General features: G+C 42.1%; 1 pseudogene; it reads right to left on the bottom strand.

Annotated features, from left to right (window-relative positions):
- LOC133240515 (conglutinin-like) overlaps window positions 1-21,700 on the bottom strand; it is a 42,311-nt pseudogene that overhangs the window by 2,738 nt on the left and 17,873 nt on the right.

The following is a 21,700-nucleotide window of genomic DNA, read 5'->3' as shown; positions in this document are numbered from 1 at the left end:
TGGCCCCACAGAGGGAAGAAACGCATCCTGGGTTGGGTGTCCCCTTGTCTGTCATAGGGACTCACCAAGGGTAAACCGGATGAAGGTCTGCTGAACTGTATAGGCCGCATCCTGCTCCTTGTCTTGTGCGTCGATGAGCTCCTGGAGCATGTGGTGACATGACTGTCTCAACCCTGTCCTTAGCCCCACCTCCTGCTCCAGGTCTAGGTCCAGTCCCAATCATTGTCCCAGTAAGTCCAATTTAAACCCAAGCCCAGTGAACTGCAAGCCAAGCCCAGACCCAGTCTGAGGCCCACGCTCGGGGCCTGGCTCAGGTTCAGGTCCAGAAACTCACTTTTCTTATACTGAGAGAAGGCATTCTGGAGGCACTGTAACTGTCCCTCTAAGACTGCCACCTCCTGCCTGAGAGCATTGACCTCTGCAGGAAAGAGAGGCTGAGTGAAGACAGATCAAGTACAGGCTGGGGTCACTCAGAGCCCAGGCCTCAGGAAGGGTGACAAGTGGAGCTGCATATTGGGGATGGGGTAAGGACACGGGATGCATGAGAGAAAGTGCTGAACTAAAGAGGGCCTCCTACCCTCTCCACACCCATTAGAGCCCCCAGAGCTTTCTTACCTGCAAGTCCACTCTCTCCCTTTGCTCCTTCTTATCCAGGATCACCTCTGTCTCCCTTCAGTCCTGGGGGACCCATGGCACTGGAAGGTCCTGTGGACCAATGGCTCCAACAGGCCCTGGGATCACAAAAGAATTGCTGTGTGAGTTCTGGACACATTGTCCAGCAATTTTCACCTCCTCCAGTACATGGACTGTCATATCCCCAGCAGTATGCACTCCCCCTGTACAAATGTCCCTAAGTGCCTGAAACCTCTTCTTGCATTCTCTCTGTACACTGACTGTCCCATAACTCAACAACCATCCTTCCCTGAATACAGATAGTCCCCGCTGCTCACACCGTCCTCTCCCTAGAGACAGTTCTCAGAGCCCAACGCTGGCTCTCTCCCTGGAATGCCAGCTCTAGCCTGGTGATGGTGGGCACAGGGAATGTGAGCCCAGCCCCATGACCATTGCTCAGCTTGTGTGCCAATGCTTCCAGGGCTCCCGGCTCACCAGGGATACCTCTCTCTCCTTTGAGACCTGTGGGGCCTGGGGAGCCCTGCATGCCTGGGGCACCCACTCCTCCTGAGGAAGGAACACAATGGGGAAACACAGCTCAGAGTGCACTCAGCAGGTACCATTTCCTCAGCAGTGCAGCTTGTCACCCACAGCTCCAGGTGAGAGAGTGACCTGGAAGACTGCTCCTGACCACTTGGTCTCCTCTAGGATCTTCAGTCAGTGTGGGAATGTGGGGGTAGAGGCCCAGGCCAGGCCTACCAGGCGTGGAGGTTCATGGACTCCCTGCTCTTCACCTTCTGAGAACCAAAGTTTATGTCAGAAATGACACCTGACACTAATCACCAGAGGAATATAAATCAAAACCACAATGAGCTGTCACTGCATACCTTTAGAATGGCTATGATGAAAAAGATAGCAAATAATTGTTGGAGAATGTGGAGAAAAGGAAATCTTTATGCACTGTTAGTGGGAACATAGGCTTCCCTGGTGGCCAGAAAGTAAAGAATTTGCCTGTAATACACGAGACACAAGTTCAGTCCCTGGGTTTGGAAGACCCCCTGGAGAAGGGGATGGCTACCCACTCTAGCATTCTTGCCTGGAGAATCCCATGAACAGAGGAGCCTGATGGGCTATAGTCCATGCAGTAGCACAAAGCAGATATGACTGAATGAGTGAGCCCAGTGGGAATGTAAATTGATACAGCCACTATGGAGAACAGTATGAAGTTGCTCAAAAATTAAAAATAGGTCTACTATACTTTCCAGCAATTCCACCCTGAGTATTTAAGCAAAGAACATGAAAACACTAATTCAAAAAGATATTGAAATCCCAAGTTCATCACAGCATTGTTTACAGGAGCCAAGACATGGAGGCAGCCTAGAGTCTAAGAATCTGTGGATCGATGAATGGATGGAGAAAATGCAGTTTGTATATTCAGTGGAACATTATTCAGCCATAAAAAGGAATGAAAAATTGCAATCTGCAACAACATGGACAAACCCTGAGGGCTTATAAATGGTTATAAGTGGAATAAATCAGGCAGAGAAATACAGGTATCATAGGATATTATATTTGGAATCTAAAAAACAAATGGACAAAAGCAACACACACATAGATGCAGAGAAGAGACTGATGGTCCCTCCAGGTGGGGTTGGGAAGTGAACAGAAGGGGCAAACCCAGTCAAAAGGCACAACTTCCTGGTATAAAACACATGAGTCCCAGGAATCAATGTACAGCAAGGTTACTGTAGTTAGTAATATTGGGTTGCATGCTTAAAAGTTGCTTAGGGAGTAGGTTTTAAAAGTCCTCATCACACACACACAAATTGTAACTATGTGTGTTGATGGATTTTGACATGTCTTATTGTGCAATCACCTCACAAAATATATAAATATAAAATCATTATGTTTTATACCTGAAACTAATATATTTTAGGTCATTTATATTTTAATAAAAGGAAGAGAAAAAGCTATGTAACATGCTCTTGAAAGTACAGAAAATAGACTAAGTTATAATGTACCATTAAGTGATAAAAGTATGTTATAAACACTTATTCAATATGTATTATGCATGTGCACATGTAATACGTATTGAAAAAACCATAAGAACAGCATATACAACAGTCCTCACAGTTGTTCTTTCTGTGTGGCACAATTCAGGTCATCTTGATTTTCTTCTTTTTATCTTTGGTGACCATGTATTATTTTCTATATTGGAAAGTGACCAAACATTTTTAAAAAGACATATTACTTCACAAAATGCTGCCTAGGTCTGAAATTATATGAGATTTACCCCTACTTAAGAATTTTACACTCCATTCTGGGAATTTGGTTATTCTTGATCCATTGAGATGAAATTCACATAATAGAAAATTAACTTTTTAATTTTTTTTGGCTGTGCCACATGGCATGCAGAATCTTCTTTCCCTGACCAGAGATTGAACCCAGGGCCTCTCAGTGAGAACGCTAAGTCGCAACGACTGGGCCACCATCGAATTCCCTAAAATCAGCTTTTTCAAAGTGTACAAATGAGTGTCATTTGCTCATTCGCAACATTGTGCCACTACCACCTCTATTTAATTTAAAAATATTTTATCAACCCCAAGGGAAACCTCACATATATTCATCACTCCGTCCCTGCCTCCTCCCAGGCCCTGGCTTCCACTGTTCTGCTTCCTGTCTCAATGATCTATTCTGAATATTTTATATAAATACATACCAAAAATGACCTTTTGTGTCTGGCTTTTTAAACACGGAGCGACCTTCTTGGGGCTTATCCAATTTGAAGCACATCTCAGAACTTCATTTCTTTGTATGACTGAGCAATGTTCTATAGTGTGAACACAAAACATTTTATTTATCATTCACTATGGATAAACGTTGATAGACACTTGGGTTGTTTCCATTTTTCACTCTTGTGAGTAAAGCATTCATGTGCAAAAAGACAACAAAAGAAATCTGTCAAGTGCTGCTAACTTGTTCATTGACTTCTTTGTTTCCTCATTATTTCATTTCTCTGTTCACTGAGAAACTACCTGCAGAACATCGCTTTCTGCCTAGCACTGAGCAGGATATACACGTTAGCACCAGGTCCTGATCTGCAAGGAATCTTTCATCAAGTTTTAAACTGTGAGGCACAGGTAATGAGTGAGGAAAACAGTTCCTGAGATGTCCCTCATCCCATCAGAGCATCCTCAATCCGAGAACACACATTTGGAGCAAACAGGACTTTAAGGCTAAAGAGGATTTAGAGAGACTTAGAAGAGGTGACATATCAGATTTGGAAACCATTTTCACAGAGTAAGAGGGTCTGGCCTGCTTGGGCCAAGAATGCACAGGTGGTGGGAGACTGGTGCAATTGATGTGTGGCTGAGAGCCTCTGTGCTGGGTGTTGTGTCCTGCTGTTAGTTACAATCTTCACTAGGCACGGTACAGAAGCCCAGAGGTTGAGTGCTGCATCCCAGACACCGTGGTGCACTGTGCTCAGGCAGAGATGCCTGGGCTGCCAATGAGCCCCTCCTGAGCTCGCCCTTGGCTGGGTGGCAGCAACTACCTGGAAAGAAAGTCACTCCTTAGAAGGGAGCATCACAGGTTGCCCATCCTTGTGCACAAACCATGGAGGCCATGGGTGCACTGAGGTGGAGGAAGGAACATCCTGCTGAGCAGCAATCACCATGCCTCCCAAGCACTCATCTTTGCCTCCTCACATCCCCTGAAGTCCTAGCCCTGTAACTTACTGGCACCTGAAGTGAAGCTTTATTGACCAGAAATTTGGCCAGCCTTAACTGTACTAAAATGCCTCATCTCCTGGCCATTTACATTATTTTATTCCAACAAGTATTCACTGAGCTTCTACTAGGTGTATGGTGCTGTCCTAAATGCTGAGATTATACTAGTGAAAAAAATAAACAGACAAAAACCATGTCCCTTCCTCACAGAGCTTAAACTCAGCTATGTAGAAATAGATAATAAAAATTAAAGTGTACAACAGATGGTAATTCATCAGATCAGAATAAGTGCTACAGAGGTAAATTGAAGCCTAGAGAATTGGCGGGGGTGTCTTCCAAATAGGATGGCCAGAAAGGGAGTCTATGAGTGAAGCTGTGATGGGGGTGAGGAGTGAGCCATGGGGATGTGTATGGACTGAGCAAGGACAGGGCTCTGGGGAGGCAGGGGGATGTGCATGCTCAGGGACCAAGAAGGAGCCAGTGTAGTCAGAGTCCAGGGAGTGTGGGAGGAGGGGAAGGAAATGAGCTCAGAGAGATCAGCAGGGGTCGAGGTTGGGAGATGCTGTGGGACGTGAGCTTCACTCCCATGGGAGATGTGCACCCCAGGAGGCACTCTGGCACTAAATCCTTCTGGGCAGCAATCTCAGAGTCACTAAGGAAGGAATTGACCCTGGAAATACAGCCCCCAAAGCAGGGCCCAGGTGTTACTAGCCTTCCACGACAGGTCTGGGGCATAACGAAGTGACCCAGCCTCACCCTCTACCTCTGCTCAGGGGTCTCTCCTCTCAGGCCCATCTTGTCCTTTACATCAGGTTCTTGGGAACATGTGTGTCAGAATCTGTGGGGGAGGTTGCCCCAGTGCAGACTCTGGCTCCACCCAGCCCTACTGGTCAGGATCTGAAGATGCTTGGATCTCCAGGAAATTCTCAGACCCGTCACGGTTGAAGGACGACAGTGCCTGGATCTGGGGAGCCAGTGTGGAGCCTGGTCTTGGCCCGACTGTGCACTGTGCTCTCTCCAAGCACCAACCCAAGGCCAGGCTTGGAATGCACAAGAAAGAGAGGTCTGGGGTACATCATGCAGCTGAGAGCCACTGTAGGGAAAGTCTCCACCCCACTCCCTGCCCCAGGATTCAATTCAGGACACTCTGGAAACTAGAGGCAACTGGTATCTTGACTACCACCCCACTATTGCAGGCATGAAATTAAAAGACGCTTACTCCTTGGAAAGAAAGTTATGACCAACCTAGATAGCATAGTCAAAAGCAGAGACATTACTTTGCCAACAAAGGTCTGTCTAGTCAAGGCTATGGTTTTTCCTGTGGTCATGTATGGATGTGAGAGTTGGACTGTGAAGAAGGCTGAGCACCGAAGAATTGATGCTTTTAAACTGTCGTGTTGGAGAAGACTCTTGAGAGTCCCTTGGACTGCAAGGAGATCCAACCAGTCCATTCTGAAGGAGATCAGCCATGGGATTTCTTTGGAAGGAATGATGCTAAAGCTGAAACTCCAGTACTTTGGCCACCTTATGCGAAGAGTTGACTCATTGGAAAAGACCCTGATGCTAGGAGGGATTGGGGGCAGGAGGAGAAGAGGACGACAGAGGATGAGATGGCTGGATGGCATCACTGACTCAATGGACGTGAGTCAGTGAACTCCGGGAGTTGGTGATGGACAGGGAGGCCTGGCATGCTGCGATTCATGGGGTCGCAAAGAGTCAGACACGACTGAGCGACTGATCTAATCTGATCTGATCTGATTGAGTTCACGTCTAGGCATCCTTATCACAGCTCTGATCATTAATGCTGGGAACGACTTTCTGTCTGTAAAGGAGAGATACTTGTCTCTTATCCTACAAAGCCTGGTGATATTGTGTATTCTTTGCAGCTTAAATGTTATTCGCTTCTTTCCTCTACAGCTAAAATGCAAACCAAAAAAGATAAAGACCTCAGTTGATCCCTCCACAGCCCTGGTTCAGTGCCATGGTGGTCCCCTCGTACTCATTGTTGGTTTATTGTATTCTCACTTCTCGCCAGTAATCAGGAGAATCCACCTAATTGGTACAGCAAGAGGATGTGACTTTATCCTGAAGCCTCACCAAAAAAAAGAAAAAGAAAGATGAAGGCTTGGCTCAATTATTTATCACTCTGTGATTGTATTATTTCCATCCATAGATGAGCAAACTGAGGCTCAGAGACAATGAGTACTTTGACCTAGGGACCTCTGCTGTGGACAAAGAGCTATCAGACATGCACAGATGTGTCTGAAAAAGAAACCCATGTCCTTTTCACCTTCTGGGTTGGGTTTCACATAGCATCATTGTATCACAATTGTCTTCCCTATCAAATGAGATTAATGCATCACTTGCTAGACTTTTGGTGGGATTATATAAATGACTCAAGTGAACTCCTAAGCGCAGGACTGGACTATGAAATATAAGGTCCCTTTCTTTCCCTCTGTAATGTATTGAGGGAAAATCCTTTTATTCAGGCTTGTTATGAGGCCACAGTGCCTCATCCTTTCTCACTCATCATGGAGTTTAGTTTAGTTAAGTTCAGTCGCTCAGTCATGTCCAGCTCTTTGCAACCCCATAAACTGCAACACGTCAGGCCTTCCTGTCCATCACCAACTCCCAGAGCTTACCCAAACTCATGTCCATCGAGTCAGTGATGCCATCCAACCATCTCATCCTCTGTCGTACCCTTCTCCTCCCGCCTTCAATCTTTCCCAGCATCAGGGTCTTTTCAAATGAGCCAGTTCTTCACACCAGGTGGCCAAAGTATTAGAGTTTCAGCTTCACCATTGCCCTTCCAATGAATATTCAGGACTGATTTCCATTAGGATGGACTGGTTGGATCTCTTTGCTGTCCAAAGAACTCTCAAGAATCTTCTCCAACACCACAGTTCAAAAGCACTGATTCTTTGGTGCTCAGATTTCTTTATGATCCAACTCTCACATCCATACATGACTACAGGAAAAACCATAGCCTCGATTAGATGGACCTTTGTTGGCAAAGTAATGTCTCCACTTTTTAATATGCTGTCTAGATTTGTCAGAGCTTTTCTTCCAAGGAGCAAGTGTCTTTTAATTTCATGGCTGTGGTCACCACCTGCAGTGATTTCGGAACCCAGAAAAATAAAATTTCTCACAGTTTCCATTGTTTCCCCATCTATTTGCCATGACATGATGGGACCAGATGCCATGATTTTAGTTTTCTGAATGTTGAGCTTTAAGCCAACTTTTTCACTCTTCTCTTTCACTTTCATCGAGAGGCTCTTTAGCTCATCTACACTTTCTACCATTAGGGTGGTAGATCTGAAGTTGTTGCATATCTGAGGTTGTTGATATTTCTCCCGGCAATCTTGTTTCCTGCTTGTGCTTCATCCAGCCTGGTATTTCACATGCTATACACTGCATATAAGTTAAATAAGCAGGGTGACAATATACAGCCTTGATGTACACTGTTCCTGATTTGGAACCAGACTGTCGTTCCATGTCTGGTTCTAACTGTTGCTTCTTGACCTGCATACAGATTTCTCAGGAGTCAGGAGAGGTGGTCTGGTATTCCGATCTCTTTCAGAATTGTCCACAACTGAACAAGGGAGCCTAAAAACGTGTCCAGCACCACCCCCTTGTGTCAGGGCGGAAATTAGACACCGAAGAAACCAGCAAACAGAAGCGAAAACAGAGGGAACTGCCTTGGAAGTGACAGCTGCAATATTTTAAAATCCTGTAGTTAGTACTGACTACATAGGAAGGGGCCTATAGATCTTGAGAAGTATAAGCTGGATCAAGGCACTATCTGAAAGTGAAGTATAGATGGAGAAGTCTTGAGGCTATTGTAAGAATAAGACTGAAAACCAGAGGTAGGAGGCATAAGTCCAAATTCTGAGAACACCAGAGAACTCCTGACTCCAGGGAACATTAATCGATAGGAACTCATCAAAAGACTCCATACCTACACTGAAATCAAGCACCACCCAAAGGCCAACAAGTTCCAGAGCAAGACATACCACGCAAATTCTCCAGCAACACAGGAACATAGCCCTGAGATTCAATATACAGGCTGCCCAAAGTCACTCCAAACCCATTGAAATCTCATAACTCATTACTGGACACTTCATTACACTCCAGAGAGAAGAAATCCAGATCCACCCACCAGAACACAGACACAAGCTTCCCTAACCAGGAAACCTCGACAAGCCACCTGTCCAACCTCACCCACAGCAAGGACACTCCACAATAAATAGAACTCCACAACTGCCAGAAAACGGAAAGGCCACCCCAAACACAGCAATATAAACAAGATGAAAAGGCAGAGAAATACTCTGCAGGTAAAGGAACAGGATAAATGCCCAACAAACCAAACAAAAGAGGAAGAGATAGGGAATCTACCTGATAAAGAATTCTGATTAATGAGAGTGACAATGATCCAATATCTTGAAAAGAAAATGGAGTTACAGATAAATAGCCTGTAGACAAGGATTGAGAAGATGCAAGAAAAGTTTAACAAGGACCTAGAAGAAATAAAAAAGAGTCAATATATAATGAATAATGCAATAAATGAGATTAAAAACACCCAGGAGGGAACCAACAGTAGAATAATGGAGGCAACAAATAGGATTAGTGAGGTAGAAGATAGAATGGTAGAAATAAATGAAACAGAGAGGAAAAAGGAAAAACGAATTAAAAGAAATGACAATCTCAGAGACCTCTGGGACAATGTTCAATGCCCTAACGTTCGAATCATAGGAGTTCCAGAAGAAGAAGACAAAAAAGACCATGAGAAAATACTTGAGATAATAGTTAAAAACTTCCCTAAAATGGGGAAGGAAATAGTCACCCAAGTCCAAGAAACCCAGAGAATCCTAAAAGGATAAAGCCAAGGTGAAAAACCCCAAGACACATATTAATCAAATTAACAAAGATCAAACACAAAGAACAAATATTAAAAGCAGCAATGGAAAAACAACAAATAACACACAAGGGGATTCCCATAAGGATAACAGCTGATCTTTCAATAGAAACTCTTCAGGCCAGGAGGGAATGGCAGGACACACTTAAAGTGATGAAAGAAAATACCCTACAGCCCAGATTACTGTACCCAGCAAGGATCTCATTCAAATTTGAAGGAGAAATCAAAAGCTTTACAGACAAGCAAAAGCTGAGAGAATTCAGCACCACCAAACCAGTTCTCCAACAAATGCTAGAGGATCTTCTCTAGATAGGAAACACAGAAAGGGTGTATAAACTCAAACCCAAAACAACAAAGTAAATGGCAACGGGATCATACTGATCAATAATTACCTTAAATGTAAATGGGTTGAATGCCCCCCAAAAAAGACAAAGACTGGCTGAATGGATACAAAAAGAAGACCCCTGTATATGTTGTCTACAAGAGACCCAACTACAAGCAAGGGACACATTCAGGCTGAAAGTGAAGGGCTGGAAAAAGATATTCCATGCAAATAGAAATCAAAAGAAAGCAGGAGTAGCAACACTCATATCAGATCAAATAGACTTTAAAACAAAGGCTGTGAAAAGAGACTAAGAAGAACACTCCATAATAATTAAAGGATCAATCCAAGAAGAAGCTATAACAATTATAAATATATATGCACCCAACATAGGAGCACCAGAATATGTTAAGACAAATGCTAACAAGTATGAAAGGGGAAATTAACAATAAGAGAATAATAGCAGGAGACTTTAACACCTCATTCACACCCATGTATAGATCAACTAAACAGAAAATTAACAAGGAAACACAAACTTTAAATGATACAATAGACCAGTTAGACCTAATTGATATCTATAGGACATTTCACCCCAAAACAATGAATTTCACCTTTTTCTGAAGCGCACAGGGAATGTTCTCCAGGTTAGATCAAATCCTGAGCCATAAATCTAGCCTTGGTAAATTCAAAAAAATTGAAATCATTCCGAGCATCTTTTCTGACCACAATGCAGTAAGACTAGATGTCAATTACAGGAGAAAAACTATTGAAAATTCCAACATATGGAGGCTGAAAAACACGCTGCTGAATAACCAACAAATCACAGAAGAAATCAAAAAACAAATCAAAATATGCATAGAAAAGAATGAAAATGAAAACACAACAACACAAAACCTGTGGGACACTGTACAAGCAGTGCTAAGGGGAAGATTCATAGCAATAAGGGGATACCTCAAGAAACAAGAAAAAAGTCAAATAAATAAGCTAACTCTACACCTAAAGCAACTAGAAAAGGAAGAAATGAAGAACCCCAGGGTTAGTAGGAGGAAAGAAATTTTAAAAATTAGGGCAGAAATAAATGCAAAAGAAACAAAAGAGACCATAGCAAAAATCAACAAAGCCAAAAGCTGGTTCTTTGAGAGGATAAATAAAATTGACAAACCATTAGCCAGACTCATCAAGAAACAAAGGGAAAAAAATCAAATCAATAAAATTAGACATGAAAATGGAGCAATCACAACAGACAACACAGAAATACAAAGGATCATAAGAGACTACTATCAACAATTATATGGCAATAAAATGGACAACGTGGAAGAAATGGACAAATTCTTAGAAAAGTACAACTTTCCAAAACTGAACCAGAAAGAAATAGAAAATATTAACAGACCTATCACAAGCATGGAAATTGAAACTGTAATCAGAAATCTTCCAGCAAACAAAAGCCTGGGTCCAGACGGCTTCACAGCTGAATTTTACCAAAAGTTTAGAGAAGAGCTAACACCTATCCTACTCAAACTCTTCCAGAAAATTGCAGAGGAAGGTAAACTTCCAAACTCATTCTATGAGGCCACCATCACCTTAATACCAAAACCTGACAAAGATCCCACAAAAAGAGAAAACTACAGGCCAATATCACTGATGAACATAGATGCAAAAATCCTTAACAAAATTCTAGCAATCAAAATCCAACAACACATTAAAAAGATCATACATCATTACCAAGTGGGCTTTATCGCAGGGATGCAAGGATTCTTCAATATCCACAAATCAATGTAATACACCACATTAACAAATTGAAAAATAAAAACCCATATGATTATCTCAATAGATGCAGAGAAAGCCTTTGACAAAATTCAACATCCATTTATGATAAAAACCCTCCAGAAAGCAGGAATAGAAGGAACATACCTCAACATAATAAAAGCTATATATGACAAACCCACAGCAAACATTATCCTCAATGGTGAAAAATTGAAAGCATTTCCCCTAAAGTCAGAAACAAGACAAGGGTGCCCACTCTCACCACTACTATTCAACATAGTTTTGGAAATTTTGGCCACAGAAATCAGAGCAGAAAAAGAAATAAAAGGAATCCAAATTGGAAAAGAAGAAATAAAACCCTCACTCTTTTCAGATATCATGATTCTTTACATAGAAAACCCTAAAGACTCCACCAGAAAATTACTAGAGCTAATCAATGAATATAGCAAAGTTGTAGGATACAGAATCAACACACAGAACTCCCTTGATTCCTATACAGTAATAATGAGAAAATAGAAAGAGAAATAAAGGAAACAATTACATTCACCATTGCAACGAAAAGAATAAAATACTTAGAAATGCTGCTGCTGCTAAATCACGTCAGTCGTGTCCGACTCTGTGCGACTACATTGACGGCGGCCCGCCAGGCTCCCCTCCCTGGGATTCTCCAGGCAAGCATACTGGAGTGGGTTGCCATTTCCTTCTCCAGTGCATGAAAGTGAAAAGTGAAAGTGAGGTTGCTCAGTTGTGTCTGACTCATCACAACCCCATGGACTGTAGCCTTCCAGGCTCCTCTGTCCATGGGATTTGCCAGGCAAAAGTACTGGAGTGGGTTGCCATTGCCTTCTCCAAAACACTTAGGAATATATCTACCTAAAGAAACAAAAGACCTATATATAGAAAACTATAAAACAGTGGTGAAAGAAATCAAAGAGGACACTGATAGATGGAGAAATATACCATGTTCATGGATCAGAAGAATCAATATAGTGAAAATGAGTATACTTCCCAAAGCAATCTATAGATTCAATGCAATCCCTATCAAGCTACCAACGGTATTTTTCACAGAGCTAAAACAAATAATTTCACAATTTGTATGGAAATATATAAAACCTCGAATAGCCAAAGCAATCTTGAGAAAGAAGAATGGAACTGGAGGAATCAACCTGCCTGACTTCAGGCTCTACTACAAAGCTGCAGTCATCAGACAGTATGGTACTGGCACAAAGACAGAAATATAGATCAATGGAATAAAATAGAAAGCCCAGAGATAAATCCACCCACATATGGACACCTTATCTTTGACAAAGGAGGCAAGAAAATACACTGGAGAAAAGACAATCTCTTTAACAAGTCGTGCTGGGGAAACTGGTCAACCACTAGTAAAAGAATGAAACTAGAACACTTTCTAACACCATACACAGAAATAAACTCAAAATGAATTCAAGATCTAAATGTAAGACAAGAAACTATAAAACTCCTAGAGGAGAACATAGGCAAACCACTCTCCGACATAAATCACAGTGGGATCCTCTATGACCCACCTCCCAGAATATTGGAAATAAAAGCAAAAATAAACAAATGGGACATAATTAAACTTAAAAGCTTCTGCACAACAAAGGAAACTATAAGCAAGGTGAAAAGATAGCCTTCAGGATGGGAGAAAATAGTAGCAAACGAAGCAACTGACAAAGAATTAATCTCAAAAATATAAAATCAACTCCTGCAGCTCAATTCCATAAAAATAAAAGACTTAGTCAAAAAATGGGCCACAGAAATAAATATACATTTCTCCAAGGAAGACATACAGATGGCTAACAAACACATTCAAAGATGCTCAATATCACTCATTATCAGAGAAATGCAAATCAAAACCATGATAAGGTACCATTTCATGCCAGTCAGAATGGCTGTCATCCAAAAGTCTACAAGCAATAAATGCTGGAGACGGTGTGGAGAAAAGGGAACCCTCTTACACTGTTGGTGGGAATGCAAACTAGTACAGCCACTATGGAGAACAGTGTGGAGATTCCTTTAAAAACCAGAAATAGAAGTGCCATATGACCCAGAAATCCCATTGCTGGGCCTACACACCGAGGAAACCAGAATTGAAAGAGAAACGTGTACCCCAGTGTTCATCATAGCACTGTTTATAATAGCCAGGACATGGAAGCAACCTAGATATCCATCAGCAGACAAATGGATAAGAAAACAGTGGTACAATGGAATATTACTCAGCCATTAAAAAGAATACATTTGAATCAATTCTAATGAGGTGGATGAAACTGGAGCCTATTATACAGAGTGACGTAAGCCCGAAAAACAACAATACAGTATAATAACGTATATATATGGAATTTAGAAAGATGGTAATGATAACCCTGTATGCGAGACAGCAAAAGATACACAGATGTATAGAACAGTCTTTTGGACTCTGTGGGAGAGGGTGAGGGTGGGATGATTTGGGAGAATGGCATTGAAACATGTAAATTATCATATGTGAAACGAATCACTAGTCCAGGTTCAATGCATGATACAGGATGCTCGGGACTGGTGCACTGGGATGACCCAGAGGGATGGTATGGGGAGGGAGGTGGGAGGGGGATTCAGGATGGGGAACATATGTACACCCGTGGCGGATTCACATCAATGTATGGCAAAACCAATACAATATTGTAAAGTAATTAGCCTCCCATTAAGATAAATAAATTTATTTTTTTTAAAATTAATTCCAAACAAAAGAAAATGGAAACAGACATTTGAATCCTAGGGGCTGTTGCAAAATCAATTCTGAAAGGGAAGTTTTGGTGATAAATGAAAATATTGAGAAATTAAAAGATCTCAAATAAACAACCTAACTTTACACCTCAAGGAATGAGAAAAAGACAAATTAAGCTCAAAGTTAGCAGAAGGAATGAAGTAATAAATATCAGAGCAGAAGTAAAGAAAATAAAGACAAGAACAATAATACAAAAGGTCTGGTTTTTCAAAGTATTTTTAAAAATTGATAAATGTTTAGCTATAGGAAAAATACAAATAAATGAAATTATAAATGAAAGAGAAGACATTGCAACTTTATACTCTAGAAATACTTATGACCATAAGAGGATGTGAACAATTATATACCACAAAGTTAGATAACCTATAAGAAATGAATAAGTCCCTAGAAACACAACAACCTGAAAACCTCAATCAGGAAGAAATATAAAATTTAGATAGATCAAGAACAAGTAAAGAAATTGAAACAGTAATTTTAAAAGCCCAACACAGAAAACTCCAAAAGTGGATGGCTTCACTGGTGAATTCCACCAAACATTTAAAGTATTAATGCCAATTCTTTTTAAACACTTCTGAACAATTAAAGAGAAGAGAATACCTCCAAACTCATTCTACAAGGCCAGCATTACTCTGATACCAAAGACAAGTAAGGATAGTACAAGGAAAGAAAACTATGGACCAATATCCCTGATGAATACAGATGCAAAGAATAATAGTAAGTCAAAGTCAAGAACACATTAAAAGGATTATACATAATGACAAATTGGATTTATCCCTAGAATGCAAAGATGGGACTCAGCAATCCCACTTCTGGACATACACACTGAGGAAACCAGAATCAAAAGAGACACGTGTACCCCAATGTTCATCTCAGCTCTGTTTACAATAGTCAGGACATGGAAGCAACCTAGATGTCCATCAGCAGATGAATGGATAAAAAAGATGCTGCTGCTGCTAAGCCGCTTCAGTCGTGTCCGACTCTGTGCGACCCCATAGACGGCAGCCCACTAGGCTCCGCCGTCCCTGGGATTCTCCAGGCAAGAACACTGGAGTGGGTTGCCGTTTCCTTCTCCAATGCATGAAAGTGAAAAGTGAAAGTGACGTCGCTCAGTTGTGTCTGACTCTTCGCGACCCCATGGACTACAGCCTACCAGGCTCCTCCATCCATGGGATTTTCCAGGCAAGAGTACTGGAGTGGGGTGCCATTGACTTCTCCGGTATAAAAAAGCAGTGGTACATATATACAATGGAGTATTGCTGCTAAGTCATGTCAGTCGTGTCCGACTCTGTGCGATCCTATAGATGGCAGCCCACTAGGCTCCTCCGTCCCTGGGATTCTCCAGGAAAGAACACTGGAATGGGTTGCCATTTCCTTCTCCAATGCATGAAAGTGAAAACTGAAAGTGAAGTCGCTCTGTTGTGTCCAAATCTTAGCGACCCCATGGACTGTAGCCTACCAGGCTCCTCCATCCATGGGATTCTCCAGTCAAGAGTACTGGAGTGGGGTGCCATTGCCTTCTCTGACAATGGAGTATTACCCAGCCATTAAAAAGAATATATTTGAATCAGTTCTAATGAGGTGGATGAAACTGGAGCCTGTTATACAGAGTGACGTAAGCCAGAAAGAAAAACAATACAGTACAATAACGTATATATATGGACTTTAGAAGGATGATACTGATAAACCTGTGTGCGAGACAGCAAAAGAGACACAGATGTACAGAACAGTCTTTTAGGCTCTGTGGGAGAGGGAGAGGGTGGGATGATTTGGGAGAATGGCACTGAAACATGTATATTATCATATGTGAAACAAATCGCCAGTCCAGGTTCGATGCAAGATACGGGATGCTCGGGGCTGCTGAACTGGGACGACCTAGAGGGATGGGATGGGGAGGGAGGTGGGAGTGGGTTTCAGGATGGGGAACACATGGACACCTGTGGTGAGTTCATGTCAATGTATGGGAAAACCAATACAATATTGTAAAGTAATTAGCCTCCAATTAAAATAAATAAATTTATATTTTAAAAAAGAAAATATATGGCTTATTGAAATTGAACTTATATTTTTACACTTTTTAAAATATTGATGGGCTTCCCTGACAGCTCAGTTGGTAATGAACCTTCTTGCAATGCAGGAAACTCCAGTTCAATTCCTGGGTCAGGAAGATCCGCTGGAGAAGGGATAGGCAACCCACTCCAGCATTCTTGGGTGTCCCTTGTGGCTCAGCTGGTAAAGAATCCACCTGCAGTGTGAGAGACCTGGGTTTGATCCCTGGGTTGGGAAGATCCCCTGGAGAAGGGAAAGGCTACCTACTCCAGTATTCTGGCCTGGAGAATTCCAAGGACTGTATAGTCAATGAGTCACAAGAAGTCAGACATGACAGAGGGACTTTCACTTTCACTTTAAAATGTTGATAACCATGTACTGTTCTCTGTACCTAGAATACCAACTTTAAGACTTTGCATCCATGATTCTCATTAGTGAGAAAGCCAAACTTCATTTTTCATCCACGTGTTCAATACCAAAGCTTCCCTCAATTTTATGACCAAACATATCACTGCAAACAGCCCTGTAACAATCTGTCCTTGCAATCACAATTATAATTTAAACTTTCATAGGCCCAGGAAAAGGTGATCACAGATATATATTACACCTTCATAAGCCCAGGAAAAGAAATGATATTTGGATTCTGAAAGAAATAGGCACAGAATTTGATGGGAAATCACCACTTGGAATGCTGATCAAATCCATATTGGGAGAGTCACCTGGATTCGAGACTGCTGACCTAATGACAGCTCCCAGAAGCAAAGGACTCATCAAGGCCCAAGATGGCCCACCCATTTCTTGAGTCTTTCCTATTTAAACCCTTTGTTGACTATATTTAAGACTTGGAAAAAATAAAGTGACACAGGTAGAAGCAGAATTTCAAGTATTAGTAGGGCTGCCACCAGGTACTTTTGCAACTGTGGTAATTCTTTTCCTAGCATGACTTTGATTCAGGGCTCCCAATAGAGCTGGACCATAAAGAAGGTGGAGTGCCGAAGAATTGATGCCTTCGAACTGTGGTGCTACAGAAGACTTCTGAGAGTTCCTTGGATAGCAAGGAGTCCAAACCAGTCAATCTTAAGGGAAAGTGAAAATGAAGTGAAGTGAAGTCGCTCAGTTGTGTCTGACTCTTCGAGACCCCATGGACTGCAGCCTACCAGGCTCCTCCGCCCATGGGATTTTCCAGGCAAGAATACTGGAGTGGGTTGTCATTTCCTTCCCCAATGCATAAGAGTAAAGTGAAAGTGAAGTCGCTCAGTCGTGTCCGACTCTTCGAGACCCCATGGACTGCAGCCTATCAGGCTCCTCTGCCCATGGGATTTTCCAGGCAAGAGTACTGGAGTGGGGTGCCATTGCCTTCTCCAAATCTTAAGGGAAATCAACCCTAAATACTCATTTGATGGACTGATACTGAAGCTGAAACTCCAGTATTTTGATCATCTGATGCAAACTGCTGACTTACTGGAAAATTCTCTGATGCTGGGAAAGACTGAGGGCAGAAGGAGAAGAAAGCATCAGAAGATGAGATGGCTGGATGGCATCACCAGCACAATGGACATGAACTTGGACAAACTTTGGGAGATGGTGAGGGACAGAGAGGCCTGGAGTGCTGCAGTCCGTGGGGTCACAAAGAGTCGGAAACAACTGGACAACTGAACAAGAACAGTTTTCACATACAGAAATATTGTGCTATTATGTTCCATTACTCTGGATTCATCATTATAGATGGCCATATTATTTATAATTTCAAATACAAAAAGCCTTAAGTTGCTTGCATGTGTTGCACGTGTCTCTGGCATCTCCTGGAACACTCTGATTCCATCGATAAATCAGATTATTTATTGTAGGATGATGACAAGACAAAAACATTTCTGTAGATGGATTTGTATTGGGTGTCTAGCCGTGGGTGATACCAAACTGCATGGATTCTGGGTCTGGTGTAACCTGTCATGCCAATAAAAACTATGGTACATCTTTGTCACCTGACAAACCCAGGAGGCAAGAACCATATAATCCTTTTTTTTTTTTTTTTGAAAAGGGGAAATGGACATCTGTAGCTGAGTTCTCCTTTTTTGACTTATAATAGAAATAGGAGTTAAGAACACATGTGCTAAGAAAAAGCTTGAGCTGATTAACAAGATGGTGGAAGGGGAAGACAATTACCTGTGGGATGTATAATGTAAGTTGCACATCATTGAATTTTTTTTAGATGAAGTGAAAATAAAACAGAAGCCTGAAGTGTCCGTTAGATCAAATTGCCAACATCCGCTGTATATTGTCACCCTGCCTATTCAACTTATATGCAAAGTACATCATGAGAAACGCTGGGCTGGAAGAAGCACAAGCTGGAATAAAGATTGCCGGGAGAAATATCAATAACCTCAGAGATGCAGAAGACACTACCCTTATGGCAGAAAGTGAAGAGGAACTAAAAAGCCTCTTGATGAAAGTGAAAGACGACAGTGAAAAGGTTGGCTTAAAGCTCAACATTCAGAAAATGAAGATCATGGCATCTGGTCCCATCACTTCATACGAAATAGATGGGGAAACAGTGGAAACAGTGTCAGACTTTATTTTGGGGGGCTCCAAAATCACTGCAGATGATGACTGCAGCCATGAAATTAAAAGACGCTTACTCCTTGGAAGGAAAGTTATGAGCAACCTAGATAGCATATTGAAAGCAGAGACATTACTTTGTCTACAAAGGTCCATCTAGTCAAGGCTATTGTTTTTCCAGTGGTCATGTATGGATGTGAGAGTTGGACTGTGAAGAAAGCTGAGTGCCAAAGAATTGATGCTTTTGAGTTGTGGTGTTGGAGAAAACTCTTGAGAGTCCCTTGGCTCCAAGGAGATCAAACCAGTCAATTTTAAAGGAAATAAATCCTGAATATATATTGGAAGGACAGATGCTGAAGCTGAAGCTCCAAACTTTTGGTCAATTGCTGCAAAGAACTGACTCATTGGAAAAGTCCTTGATTCTGGGAGAGATTGAGGGCAGGAGGAGAAGGGGACAACAGAGGATGGCATCATTGACTCAATGGACATGAGTTTGAGCAGGCTCCAGGAGACAGTGAAGGACAGGGAGCCTGGTGTGCTGCAGTCCATGGGATCACATACAGGCAGACATGGCTGAGCAACTGAACAACAACCACACTTTCAGACATGGAATGATCCCAGCTTGGGCCATGATGTCAGCTGGCATTGTGAGTGTCATAACATCTCTTGACAAGAGGCCCACAGTTCAGTTCAGTTCAGTTAAGTCACTCAGTCGTGTCCAACTCTTTGCGACCCCATGAATCGCAGCACACCAGGCCTCCCTGTCCATCACCAACTCCTGGAGTTCATTCAGACTCACGTCCATTGAGTCAGTGATGTTATCCAGCCATCTCATCCTCTGTCGTCCCCTTCTCTTCCTGCCCCCAATCCCTCCCAGCATCAGGGTCTTTTCCAGTGAGTCAACTCTTCGCATGAGGTGGCCAAAGTACTGGAGTTTCAACTTTAGCATCATTCCTTCCAAAGAACACCCAGGGCTGATCTCCTTTAGAATGGACTGGTTGGATCTCCCTGCAGTCCAAGGGACTTTCAAGAGTCTTCTCCAACACCGCAGTTCAAAAGCATCAGTTCTTTGGCGCTCAGGTTTCTTCACAGTCCAACTCTCTCATCCATACATGACAACTGGAAAAACCATAGCCTTGACTAGACAAACCTTTGTTGGCAAAGTAATGTCTCTGCTTTTCAATATGCTATCTAGTTTGGTCATAACTTTCCTTCCAAGGAGTAAGGGTCTTTTAATTTCATGGCTGCAGTCACCATCTGCAGTGATTTTGGAGCACCCCAAAATAAAGACTGACACTGTTTCCACTGTTTCCCCATCTATTTCTCATGAAGTGATGGGACTGGATGCCCTGATCTTCGTTTTCTGAAAGTTGAGCTTTAAGCTAACTTTTTCACTCTCCTCTTTCACTTTCATCAAGAGGCTTTTTAGTTCCTCTTCACTTTCTGCCATAATGGTGGTGTCATCTGCATCTCTGAGGTTATTGATATTTCTCCCCACAATCTTTATTCCAGCTTGTGCTTCTTCCAGCCCAGCGTTTCTCATGATGTACTCAGAGTATAAGTTGACTAAGCAGGGTGACAATATACAGCCTTGATGTACTCCTTTTCCTATTTGGAACCAGTCTCTTGTTCCATGTCCAGTTCTAACTGTTGCTTCCTGACCTGCATATAGGTTTCTCAAGAAGCAGGTCAGGTGGTCTGGTATTCCCATCTCTTTCAGAATTTTCCACAGTTTGTTGTGATCCACACAGTCAAAGGCTTTGGCATAGTCAATAAAGCAGAAATAGATGTTTTTCTGGAACTCTTGCTTTTTCTGTGATCCAGTGGATGTTGGCAATTTGATCTCTTGTTTCTCTGCCTTTTCTAAAACCAGCTTGAACATCTGGAAGTTCACGGTTCACATACTGCTGAAGTCTGTCTAGGAGAATATTGAGCATTACTTTACTAGCATGTGAGATGAGTGCAATTGTGTAGTAGTTGAGCATTCTTTGGCATTGCCTTTCTTTTGGATTGGAATGAAAACTGACCTTTTCCAGTCCTGCAGCCACTGCTGAGTTTTCCAAATTTGATGGCATATTGAGTGCAGCACTTTCACAGCATCATCTTTCAGGATTTGAAATAGCTCAACTGGAATTCCATCACTTCCACTAGCTTTGTTCATAGTGATGCTTTCTAAGACCCTCTTGACTTCACATTCCAGAATGTCTGGCTCTAGGTGAGTGATCACACCATCGTGATTATCTGGGTCTTGAAGATCTTTTTTATATCGTTCTTCTGTGTATTCCTGCCACCTCTTCTTAATATCTTCTGCTTCTGTTAGGTCCATACCATTTCTGTCCTTTATTGAGCCCATCTTCACATGAAATGTTCCCTTGGTATCTCTAATTTGCTTGAAGAGATCTCTAGTCTTTCCCATTCTGTTGTTTTCCTCTATTTCTTTGCATTGATAGCTGAGGAAGGCTTTCTTATCTCTCCTTGCTATTCTTTGGAACTCTGCATTCAGATGCTTATATCTTTCCTTTTCTCCTTTGCTTTTCACTTCTCTTCTTTTCACAGCTATTTTTAAGGCCTCCCCAGAGAGCCATTTTGCTTTTTTGCATTTCTTTTCCATGGGGATGGTCTTGATCCCTGTCTCCTGTACAGTGTCACGAACCTTTGACCATAGTTCACCACGCACTTTATCTATCAAATCTAGTCCTTTAAGTCTATTTCTCACTTCCACTGTATAATCATAAGGGATTTGATTTAATTCATACCAGAATGGTTTAGTGGTTTTCCATACTTTATTCAATTTCAGTCTGAATTCGGCAATAAGGAGTTCATGATCTGAGCCACAGTCAGCTCCTGGTCTTGTTTTTGTTGACTGTACAGAGCTTCTCCATCTTTGGCTGCAAAGAATATAATCACTCTGATTTTGGTGTTGACCATCTGGTGATGTCCATGTGTAGAGTCTTCTCTTGTGTCATTGGAAGAGGGTG

This window comes from Bos javanicus, chromosome 28 (assembly GCF_032452875.1).
Source record: "Bos javanicus breed banteng chromosome 28, ARS-OSU_banteng_1.0, whole genome shotgun sequence".
Lineage (NCBI taxonomy): Eukaryota > Metazoa > Chordata > Mammalia > Artiodactyla > Bovidae > Bos > Bos javanicus.
Note: the sequence above shows the minus strand (reverse complement) of the source record. Positions and strands in the feature narration are given on the sequence as shown.